This window comes from Hypanus sabinus, chromosome 12 (assembly GCF_030144855.1).
Source record: "Hypanus sabinus isolate sHypSab1 chromosome 12, sHypSab1.hap1, whole genome shotgun sequence".
Classification (NCBI taxonomy): Eukaryota; Metazoa; Chordata; class Chondrichthyes; order Myliobatiformes; family Dasyatidae; genus Hypanus; species Hypanus sabinus.
The window spans coordinates 81,352,823-81,365,293 of record NC_082717.1 but is presented as its reverse complement, the minus strand read 5'-3'; positions in this window follow the sequence as shown (position 1 = coordinate 81,365,293).

Below are 12,471 nucleotides of genomic sequence, written 5' to 3'. Positions count from 1 at the left end.
CTTGCATCTCTGGCAGCGAGGCTGGTCCACTTCTTGATGTTGCCAATCCAGGTTGTTCTCTGTCTGCCTCGGGAGCAGCTTCCTTCTACTCTGCCTTCAAGCACAGTGCATTCCAGTGTGTCATCAGTTCTTCAGATGTGTCCAAAATAGCAAAGTTTCCTTTGGATACTGGTTTCCAGAAGTATCGGTTTCGTGCCAGTCTCTTCTAGGATGAAATTGTTGGATCTCCTTTCAATGTATGACACCCTGAGGATCCGTCTGTATGTCCACATCTCAAATACTGTCAACTTCTTTTCATCAGCTGCTTTTAGGGTCCATGTTTCACAGCCATATAGGGTTACTGGCCAGACGAGACTCTTGAGGAGGCGTATCTTGGTGTCAGTGCTCACAGATCTATCTTTCCAGATGTTCCAGAGTTTGGTAGTACTTGTGCGTGCCGTTGCTAGCCTTCGCCTGCTTCCTTGCTGCATTCGTTTGTGTCATTTAGTTCTGCACCAAGGTATATAAAGGAGGACACTTGAACTTAATTAAATCAAAATGTATTTTCATTCCTTGTGGTGTAGGAAGTCATGCTTTGGGGAATTATGATCCTCGCATGTCTTTCCCCTTCCCAAGGAATGTGAATACACAGTTTATTTTTGCTGGTGATCTCAATTTCAGCACTGAATCTCCTTAGTGGCAGTGTGTAAAGAATTGATCTGTCAAACCAGTGAGTAGGTGTGCTAATCTAGAATTTCTTGTTTTCTTTATATTGTTACAATTAATGTCAGGCTTTTATACAGTAAATTTTGTGGGTTTCAGTAACCCCCAGAAAGCTGCAATGTGCCAGAGATGATTACTGGGTTGTAATATTAAGGTTATTGTACTAGTTGGATGTGAGTTATATTGTTTTTGAGCATTCTGATGTGCTGGAACTGAAAATTTTTGTATGCCATAAAATTTCCTCTCAACATTTCAGATCTTATTTTTTGTAAACTGTTATCTTCCAAGGTGATACAGAAATGTTAAAATAAATACGCATGACTGCATAAACTGCAGATAGTGGGATGATTTTCACACCGTTAGTCTTGGCAAAAAAAATAGAAACATGTAGAGGATAATGCAAAAATAGTGATGGAAAATATCACACCTTCTGAACTTGCTAAGTTTCTCTCCTATCTTCATAACCAATTAATCAGAACGTGATCAAGCTGAATTGTCTAGACAGTCTAAAAAATGGTTTGAGAAGTGAAAAGATCACATACAAATACTCTAATGTGCAACTGCCAATTACTTCTTTCACAATGTCAAGAAACTACTTAGAACCTTCTGAGGAGACTGGGCCTTGTTAAAGGCATTTTTTTTTTGCATTACAGTTCTGATAGCTTTAAAATTGGCCTAGGTAGGTCAACAAAGAAGAATTCAACAACTGACAAAGCAGAAAATCTCAAGATACTGAACTATTTAGACACCTCCTTAGCACTGGAGAATTAGAAGATATTGACCTTCACATCAGCTTTAAGTCTGAGCTGATAAAAGAGATAAACTGGACCAATCTGCCAGCTTCTCAGCTTCTCATCTTCTCTGATGGACTGACACTAAGTCATTTAAGCTCTGACTACAGTTGGGTCAAACAGAAAATATGATATCCCTGTGCAGCTACAAATGGTAAAAAGGAATGACGAGGAAATAAAGTGCCTCGGACAAAGTAATAATTATTTATTGTAGCACTGCAAATATGAATATACTCACAGAAGCGAAACAAATGTATTCTATGGTGGGCACTTATTGGGTTACCAAGCATGATAAGTCAAGGTTGTTATAGAATAACGAAGGATCAGTGAGATATTACTATTTCCTTTTCAGTCAGTTTAGATTAATACATGCCAGACATTAAATTAAAAAGGTTATGTGCCACAAGGGAAGGTCAGATGGCATCATAAACCACGCATGAGAACACAAGTATCTTGGAAGGGTAATGTCAGTCTTGAGTGTAAGGCAGAATTTACCACTTCAAACTAATTCAGACTTTATCTCTGAAATTAATGAATTCTCACCTGCTCCAAAAAACAACCTTTCCACATCACTTTAAAACTACTGAAGGTACATCTTTCAACTCTTCCTGAAGTGGCATATATTTATTGCAACTTTGTGTTTGATATTTGAAGTATTTTTGGCTATTTTTAACATTTTAATTCTTTTTGATTATTCCACATGTGCCAGAGCTGAGATGAGAGTTGACTAGTGTGGTCCCAGTGTCAACCGACATTAGTTTGTATTATCAATAACAAGGACAAATTAAACAGACGGAATTTTAAAAACTGGGCCAAAATGAGCAAGTGTCTGGTTCTGATTCAGATAAGAGGAAGTACTGAGTTATCTCAGCTTGGAGAATTCAATATATGGGGTATAGATAGGTGTAAATTATATTGATTTCTATCCAGATTTATGATTATATCATGCAAGATTAGTATTCAAACTTCTCTTCACCAAATGTGTGACTAATGACCATGAGGTAAAGCATCGCTGAAGATGTTTCATTGCGTAATACAATATCAACATTTTCTTGTTTCCCTTTAATCAACTCTGCTTTGCAGAAAGTTGAATCAGAGTCAGAATCAGGTTCATTATCTCTGGCATATGACGTGAAATTTGTTAGCTTAGCAGCAGCCTGTCATGCAATACATAATCTAGCTGAGAGAGAAAAATAATAATCATAATAGTAATAAATAAAATAAAACATAATAATAAACAAACAACTAAATCAATTACATATATTACATAGAAACATAGAAAACCTACAGCACAACACAGGCCTTTCAGCCCACAAAGTTGTGCCAAACATGTCTCTACCTTAGAAATTTCTAGGCTTACCCATAGCCCTCTATTTTTCTAAGCTCCATGTACCTATCCGAAAGTTTCTTAAAAGACCCTATCGTATCCTCCTCCACCACCGTTGCTGGCAGCCCATTCCACGCACTCACCACTCTCCGAGTAAAAACCTTACCCCTGACATCTCCTCTGTACCAACTCCCCAGCACCTTAAACCTGTGCCCCCTTGTGCTAGCCATTTCAGCCCTGGGGAAAAGCCTCTGACTATCCACATGATCAATGCCTCTCATTATCTTGTACACCTCTATCAGGTCACCTCTTATCCTCTGTAGCTCCAAGGAGAAAAGGCCGAGTTCACTCAACCTATTCTCATATGTAAATCTCCTCTGCTCCCTTTCTATGGCTTCCACATCCCGTAGCGAGGCGACTAGAACTGAGCACAGTAAGAATGTGCAAAAACATAAATACTGTATATTAAAAAGTGAGGTAGAAGACCTTAGTGCTTTGATTATAGCTTTCCTTATTCCCCATTCAAAACTTCTATGGCTTCCCCATTACTTGTTGTGAGCATCCAGAATATTTTCCCTCCTTCTTTCTACTGGTTAATTTATGGTATGTGCTGAAGCATTTGTATGTTGTATATCCATCAGTTCTCATCCTCACCAGCTGGACACAGACCAAGACCACAAAGAGATCTGGTCACACTCACCGAAACAAGGCAGAGCACTGAGGCCTGCTTTGGCATTGGTCAAAGAAAATCTGATCTTAAATATTCTTCAGCCACAAAATATGATATGCATGTCATCTTCACCAGCAAGTCCTCCTCCCCTCCCCAACACCAATGCTCTCCTCCCTGGTTTCCTTTCTACCACACTGCTCACTCGGAGTACAATTTGCTTCCATGCCGTGATGCTTCTGACTGTATTTCCCAAACTTCTCTTCCCTAATATGCTCTTGAAACCATGCTCCCTTCCACTACTTTCTGCTTCCACCCATGTCCTCCTCCATACTATACTCTTCCACCTGTGTCTCCTCCTCCAATATCCCATGACACTGATATGCCCTCCCACTCTTGTCTCCTCCTAAAATTCCCCTTTCCATTGACACACACTTTCACCAATGCCCTCTCGTTGGTGCCCTCCTCCTAACCCATTCCTTATCAGAAGTGGAATCTGCAGGCCACTGAATTTTCTTTATCACAAGGATCCCAAAGACTAGGAGCAGGGGTGTACCATCAGGTCCTATAGTCAGCCTGTCAGCCTATAGCATCATGTCTAGTCAATGCTGGCCTCAACTCTGTTCTGTTCTACATGTCCTACCGCCCTATTCTTTGATATATCAAATATTTATTCATCCACTTCAAATGCTTTTGATGATCCAGCTTCTACCATCCACAAGGTAGAGAATTCCAGAGGTTTATTGCCCTCTGAAAGAAGTAATTTCTGTCATTTTAAACTGACTACTCCCTTATCATGCAGCAATGTCCTCTTGTTCAAGACTCACCCACTAGTAAACACATCTCAACATTTACCCTTTCACACTCTCTTGGGATCTCATATGCATGAATTAACTTATTCCTCATTCTTCTAAACTGCACACAATGCACCCCAAAATATTTAGTCTCTCTTGGTAGGACAGCCTTTCATCCCAGGAATTAGGGTGGTGAATCTCCTCTGTACTGCCTGCAGTGTTTTTATAGATGAGGTATTTATATAGGTTATCCCAAACTATATGGCGATTCCAGCTGAGACCTCACCAGCACCCTGTACAATTGCAATAAAACTCCGTATTTAAAATTCCAACCATTTGGGGGGAAAAAACACCAAATGTCATTTGGCTTGTTAATTACTGTGGACCTGCCAGCTAGTGTTTTGTGTTTCATGCACCAGAACACCTCGATCTCGCTGTCCTTTACTCTCTTGCAGTCTCTCTCCATAGAGAGAGAACAATCGATCTTTTATTTCTGTTACCAAAGTGCATGACCTCACCCTTCCCCATATTAGACTCCACTAGAAAAAGAATTTCTGGATCTATTTTGTATCCATTTCTCTGACATTAAATACACCTTTGAAACCTTTGAACTTGCCAGTTTTTTACCCACTGATTCAATCTATGCATATCTGTTGCAGAATCACAATACACCTATCGCAAAATGCCTTTCATGTTATCTTACCATCAGCAAATTTGGAAACCTTGCACACTGCTCCTTCCCAGTGAACAATTGTGAGTCAAGAACTGATCCCTGCAACACTCGACTAATTACCTCCCGCCAGCGTAAACGAAGAACCATTTACATAGAACATAGAGAATAACAGCACAGTACAGGCCCCTTGGCCCACGATGTTGGGCCAACTTTTTAACCTACTCTAAGATCTTTCTAACCTTTCCCCTCCCCTACTCTATGTGTAATAAAACTTACCTCTGACCTCTCCTGTTCTTTCTTCCATCACCCTAAAATTATGACCTCTCATATCAGCCATTTCTGCCCTGGGAAAAAGTTCCGGGCTATCCATTTAATCTACACCCCTTATCATCTTGTACACCTCTATCTAGTTACCTCTCACCCACCTTCTTTTAAAAGAGGGAAGTCCTAGCTCTCTCAGCCTTTCCTCTTTTGAGATGTTCTGTAATCAGGCAAATCTTGGCACCCCCTCTGAAGCTTCCTCAGTCTTCCCAAAATGAGGCAACAATAACCGAACTGAACACAGTATTCCAAGTCCAGTCTGACTAGGGTTTTATAGAGTTGCAACATTGGTTCCTGCTCTTTTATTTGACATGAAGCGGCCAATTTTCAGTCCATTGTAACACACTTCCTCTGGTACCATGGGTTTATCATACATGCATCACCCTCTTATGGGCATCTTGTCAAATTAATACGTCACCTACAAGCTCTCCTTTATCTGTTCTCCCTGCTGCATCTCACAGAGTTGAAGATTTCAGATCCACCATGCAATGGTGGCATGAAGATAGCATGAAAACACTTTGACAGCTCAAAGTGTGCCTCACTGATTCTGTAGAGCATAACACACTGGGTCAAATTTCTCTGCTTGTGTTTGCATGAAACTGCAATAAGCCTCTAGACACAATAACCTCAACCTGCCTTTACCAGCTCTGAAGGAATTCTGGCTCTAGGTATTTATGTTGCAGTGTGTCAAACTTAATGCACTCACCTCAAGAAATAAAGAATGTGGTGATGGAAGACACAAGAAATTACTTCGAGCATTTAATTTATTCTTAGTAAAGAAGAATTTACTTTTGTTGATTTCTGAGGTCTCTTACATTTCATCTATTCACACTTCACCATTCAATACTGTAACACAAAGTGACTAGTCAATTATTATTTGTCAAGCAACGAGTGACAGTGAGATTTCACTTGCAATATCTGCATTCAACCCTGCAAGACGTTTCAATGCAATATAATTTAGTGTACAAAAGACATACAGCGCAGAAACAGGCCCTGTGGCCCACCAGGTTCATACTGACTGTCAAGCACTCATTACATCAATCCTCTGTGGTTCTCTCTGTATTCTGATCAATTCAATCCTGGATTCACCACTCACCTACACAAAAGGGGCAATTTACAATGGCCAGTTAACCCTGCTCACCCAGACATCTGTGGGAAACTGGAGGAAGCGGGACACATGACCTCCAGACCAGACTGAAGGTCTGATATCTAATGTGAAGTTCAGCAACCACATTGATTGATTTTTTGAGATACTGTGTGGAATAGGCCCTTCTGACCCCTCAAGCCATGCCTCCCAGAAATCCCCTGATTTAATCCTAGCCTAATTACAGGACAATTTACAATGACCAATTAACATACCAACCTGTACGTTTGTGGACTGCGGGAGGAAACCAGAGCACTCAGAGGAAACCCACACAGTCACGGTGAGAATGTACAAACACCTTACAGACAGAGGCAGGAGTATTGCAATACACATTTGCACAAGAGCATGATCCAGATGGTATGATTCCAGGGGCATATTTTAGAATATCTATCACTTTTCACGAATGTGTAAAGATAGCATGAAAACAACATTCAGTGGCAGCAATTGGTATGTGGTATCTTTCGGCAGAATTTTGCATCCTTTTGGAAACTTGTGAACATTGCTGTTGTTGAACCCTTTTCCCAGGCATTTTCAAAGAAATAGCCAGTTCTGCTCTAGCATGTACTTACAATGCAAACAGCATTATAACAATGGTTTAAAGAGTCCAAAATGCAAAGTGATAACTGGAATGATTGATTAGATTAACTGCCTGGGAGAAGAAACTTTTAAGATGGCCTGAGTTTTTGTTTTAATGGCCACATTTTAATGATTGCATACTAATCACTTGATACCTTCTGGTGTATGAGAAAACAGTGGAACATGCAGTATATTGTATATGGTTCTATATTTTAAAGTTAGAATGCTTAGCAATGGCTTTGCTACATTGAAAATTTTAATCATGCCAGGCATGATTGGAAGTGGATTAATCACACATGGAATGATGCAACTTGGAGTGAGCCCCAAATATTTCAGGACTTTGGATCTATTGATTTTCAGATTTCTCTCTCTACATACACTAATCATGTTGTATTTAATTTCTATCATTTGCAAATAGTGCAACCTTTTTTCCAAAATATGGATTTCTTGACGGTTATCCAGGAGAAATGTGTCCTCACATCAGTGTCATAAAAGATCATTATCTCCATATGAATAAAGATATTAATAGCACTCTTAGACATGTGACATTTCGTCCATTCTGACTGGGGTATTATGATTGTGGTACATTAATAGAAATGAAATTGGAGTTGTCAAAGAACAACATGTAATTAAAACTGAAATCAAACTATTAAAGAATGAGTAGCAAAAATGATACTTGCAATAGTCTGGGAAGACTTCTGGCTTTTTGTTACAAGATGTATTATTTACTGAGACTTTTGACGCCAGAATTCCATTCTAAACTGCAGCATTATGTAAAAAATCTAATTATGATGGACAGAATTCAATTAACTGAGCTGATAAAATGAAATCATCTGTAAAAATATATCAATCAATGGCAAGGTTTTGCAGCTTTCAAATAAGAAAATAAATTCCATGGTTGTTATCTAATGACACAGAAGTCTGTCTTTTCCTTGAAAATGAATCACTGGCTTGGTGATTCTTGATCTCTGCATCGGGCAGGGAGCACTGTTGCTAAGCAATTGTGATCGTTTATAGTGCTTGCTGATTCCCTCATTTTCACAGTCATCGATGATCATTAAAACACAAACGCACTGTTCTGTCCTTGACTAATAAAAACTTTTAATTCATTACATTTCTCTTCCCATAAAAGGAACTAAAGTAATGGACTGTCTTCGGTTACAGTAACCATTGCAAAAACTATTGCAGGGCAATATGAAAAGATAGTCACAAGATCTGAAAAGGCAGATTTAGTGATTAGACAGAATTTAAGTCATTGCATTTCCTACGCTCTATTTTTAGTTTTAAAGATATTCCTCGGAAGGTAATAATCACCTGCGCTGCTCTTCTGATTGATATTTTTAATTCATTAAGTTCAAAGAGAAACGTACACATACAGTAGAGCATTACAGCACAGTACAGGCCCTTTGGCCCAGGATGTCTCAACCTTTAACCTAATCTAAGGTTGATCTGACCCGTCCCTTCCATTTTTCTAAGAATAAGAATTAAATTAAATTTTTAAAATCTGCTATTATGTACCATTTTAGATAAGATACAGTTTTTTGCATTTTGAACCATTAATTTGTTGGAAAAAGAGAGAGAGAGATACCACTTCTACCTCTTCCAACGATTCTGAGTGAGGCACAGAGAGATCTGTATTTACTGACAATTACCTTTATTGTTCAAACTAACAAGTACGTGAATTCATACACTAAATACCGTGTGTGCACACCTGCTAAGTATCCCTGACTCTCCTGGATAGTCAAAGAATAGCAAAGGTATTACCCGGGCGGATGAATTTACGCTGGCCAGGTGCTCCTTGTTCCTCGTGGTCACGACTCACTCTCCACGTGCTTCATGCAGGGTTCTTCTCGCTTGTATCAGCGATGGTTATTCTTCGAAGTTACCGCCACCGGCACCCACAAAGCATCCACTTTTATATCCATTTCTTATCAATTCAAATGTCGCATTCCCATGTCATTGGCCGCAGGTCATGTGTCTGGCCTTTAACACCTGGTCATTGGCTCTGGTCCAAAGCAGCATCCATCTATTGTCCTCTTCCCATCAAGGGACAGTTGCTGACTCATGGCTCTTTGTTCTCAGTCAGCAATGAGCTCAAATCACCTCAGGCATTCACAATCCTGCATGTTATAGCCAACCAAAGAACACCTCACAAATAACTCCTTATTTGGAAATGACCTCCAGTCCAGCAGATTACCTGAAGAGTCTTTGTGCCTTCTTTAAAACACTAATCAAGCCCAGCATGTCAAGCTCACAAAATGGAGAATCGAGTGTCTTCACAAAATGGCAGCCTCCACCCCCAAGCACACGGCAAGAACAAAGACTGCTTCCACTGTCCTTGATTCATTTGAATTCACTGATTTGAAGATTGTCACTCTTTCTGGCCAACAAATTAATTTTGAATAAATTTTGCTGCCATGTAAAGGTGACTTGCTTCCACTCCAATTTTGTAGGCTCTCTGATGGCAGATGAGGCCAGTCAAGGAACTGTTGAGTCTTCCACAGGTGGGGCAGGAGGTGACTGAAAGAGTAGGCATAGGGTAGGGTGGGAGGTAGTCCACTCCTTCAGGGGGTCTTCTGTGTGTTCTTGATATGTGGCTTCTAGATTCCCAGTACCATCTCAAACACTCCTTCTCCACTTTGAATAGTTACAAGAAAAAGGAGTCAGTGGGATATTAAATTTTACTCAAGGAGGTGCGGGCCTCCTTAAATCCTTCCTGCTGTGTGCCTGATTATCTCTTCCTGTGACAGAGCACAGAACAGAGTGTCTGTTTTAGTGTCTGGTGACAGGTGTACAAATGACGTGGCTGGCACATCATATCTGACTGTGTGTGTCTCAGGTCTCAATGCTGCTGAGAAGACATTGATATTCAAAGATTCAAAGCAGATTTATTATTGAAGAATGTATAAATTACACACCTTGAAGTTTGTCTGCTTATAGGCAGCCACAAATTAAGGAACTTGAATAACCCAATTTTTAAATAAAAGACCAAAAACCACTGCGCAGAGAAAGAGAGTGGAAAAAAACACACAATGTACAAACAATAGAAGCAAGCCAACAGCATCCTAAACCAGCCTGAGTCCCAGAACTGCTCCCAGAGCAGTGGGAGTAGGCCCGAGCCAAGTGTCAGTCCCCAGTTTTCACACCATTGGGATAAAAATGTATGGAAGCTGAATCTCAGTTCACAGCCTTGGTGCTACGGAAAAAGTAATGAATATTTGCGGGACAGCAAGCAAAATCAGCCCAATTCTCACTTCCATACCCGACACTCGGGCTTCCAGTCTAATTGTTCTGCTGTTTAAATTGTTCAAGCAATGAGTAGTTCTAGGACCTGGATCTCAGAGCCCCGATATGCTGGATGCTGTTCTTGATCTTACTAAATCTGCTCAGCACTTGGAGTGATCCAACTTCACACCTGGGTTAGGTGGACGGGCATTGAAACTCTTCCAGGTTGACTCCTCTCCAAATCACTCACTCCCTCTCCAGTAGCGATACAAACTCCATCTGTGACCCCAGTGGCTCGAAAATGTTGTGCCTAGATATGCTTGAGCACACTCATCCCCTGAAGCACCCTCACCTCCTCACCGTTGGAGGCGATAGTTCACCACAATTTGCTTCATAAAAGATGTTGTGTTTTTAGTCGATTCTCCTGCCTTATGATTTACCAGTAAGCTGTCGGACATCTTTGGTCGTGCCATCTTAAACTGGAAGACTGGATATTTGTTAGCTTATCCAATGAATCTGGAGAATTTGACAGAGACATGGTTGATAGTATCACTCCAGCATCTTGGGGCACCTTCTGTTGATAGTCCAGATCTTAGGAATATGTCAGAGGGCAGATATTACTGCAGGCAAGGAGATCATGAATTTGTTGCCATGTCAGAGGTCTTAACCTTTAAGTCCTTTCCTCAATGACCAAAAGCTGGCTGGTGTGTTGGAAGCTCTATTCGGCCCATCGAGTCTGCACCACCATCCTATCATGACTCTCAACCCAGTTCTCCTGCCTTCTCCCCATAACCTTTGATGCCTGATTAATCAAGAACCTATTAACCTCTGCCTTAATATACCCAATGGCTTGACCTCAACAGCCAACTGTGGCAAGGTATTCCACATATTCACCACCCTCTGGCTAAAGAAATTTTTCTTCATCTCTGTTCTAAATGTATGTCCTTCTATTCTGAGGTTGTGCCGGCTGGTCCAAGACTCCCCCACTATAGAAAACATCTTCTCAGCATCCACTCTATCTAGGCCTTTCAATATTCAACAGATTTCGATGAGATCCCCCTTCATCCTTCTAAACGCCAGTGAGTACATGCTCAGAGCCATCAAACGTTCCTCATCCAGTATGTTAACCCTTTCATTCCTGGGGGCATTCTTGTGAACCTCCTCAGGGCCCTCTCCAATGACAGCACACCTTTTCTGAGATCAGGGTCCAGAATTGCTCACAGTACTCCAAGTGCAGTCTGACCAATGCTTTAAAAAGCCTCAGCATTATATCCTTGCTTTTGTATTCTAGTCCTCTCAAAATGAATGCAACATTGCATTTGCCTTCCTTATCATCAACTCAACCTGCAAGTTAACCTTTAGGGAATCCGGCATGCGGACTCCCATGTATGATCCTCTAACTTTTCAATTTTTTTCCCCATTTAAAAAATAGTCCATACAACTATTCCTTCTAGCAAAGTGCATGACTATGCACTTCCCTACACTATATTCCATCTGCCACTTCTTTCCCCATTCCTCCAATCTAAATCCTTCTGCAGTCTCCCTGCTTCCTCAGTGCTATCTACCCCTATACTTACCTTCGTGTCAGCCACAAAATTGGTCACAATGCCATCAATTATGTTGTTCAAATCAAATCATCTGTATAACATGAAAAGAAGCAGTCCCAACACTGATCCCTGCAGCACACCACGACAGCCAACCAGAAAAGGCCTCCTTTATTCCAACTCTTTGCCTCCTGCCAGTCAGCCAATCTTTTGTCCATGCCAGTATCTTTCCTGTAATACCATGGGCTCTTAACATGTTGAGCAGCTTCATGTGTGGCCCTTGTCAAGGGCCTTTCGAAAATCCTAATAAACTAAATTTCCTTTGTCTATCCTGTCTGTTATTTCATCATAGAATTCCAAAAAATCTGCAGGGATGATTTTCTCTTTAGAAAACCATGTTGATTTTGGCCTATCTTATGTGGCTCCTCATACTCCAAAACGTCGTCATTAATAATAGACTCCAAACTCTTAAATCAGGTTAACTGGACTATAATTTACATTCTTCTGCCTCCCTCCCATCTTAAATGATGGAGAGATATTTGCAATTTTCCAGCCCATAGGAACCTTTGCAGAATCTAGTGATTCTTGAATTATCATTACTATACCTCCATAATCTCTTTAGCTACCCCTTTCAAAACCCTGAGATGTTGTCCATCTGGTCCAGATGACTTACTTGTTGTACCTTCAGACTTTTCAGTTTCCCAAGC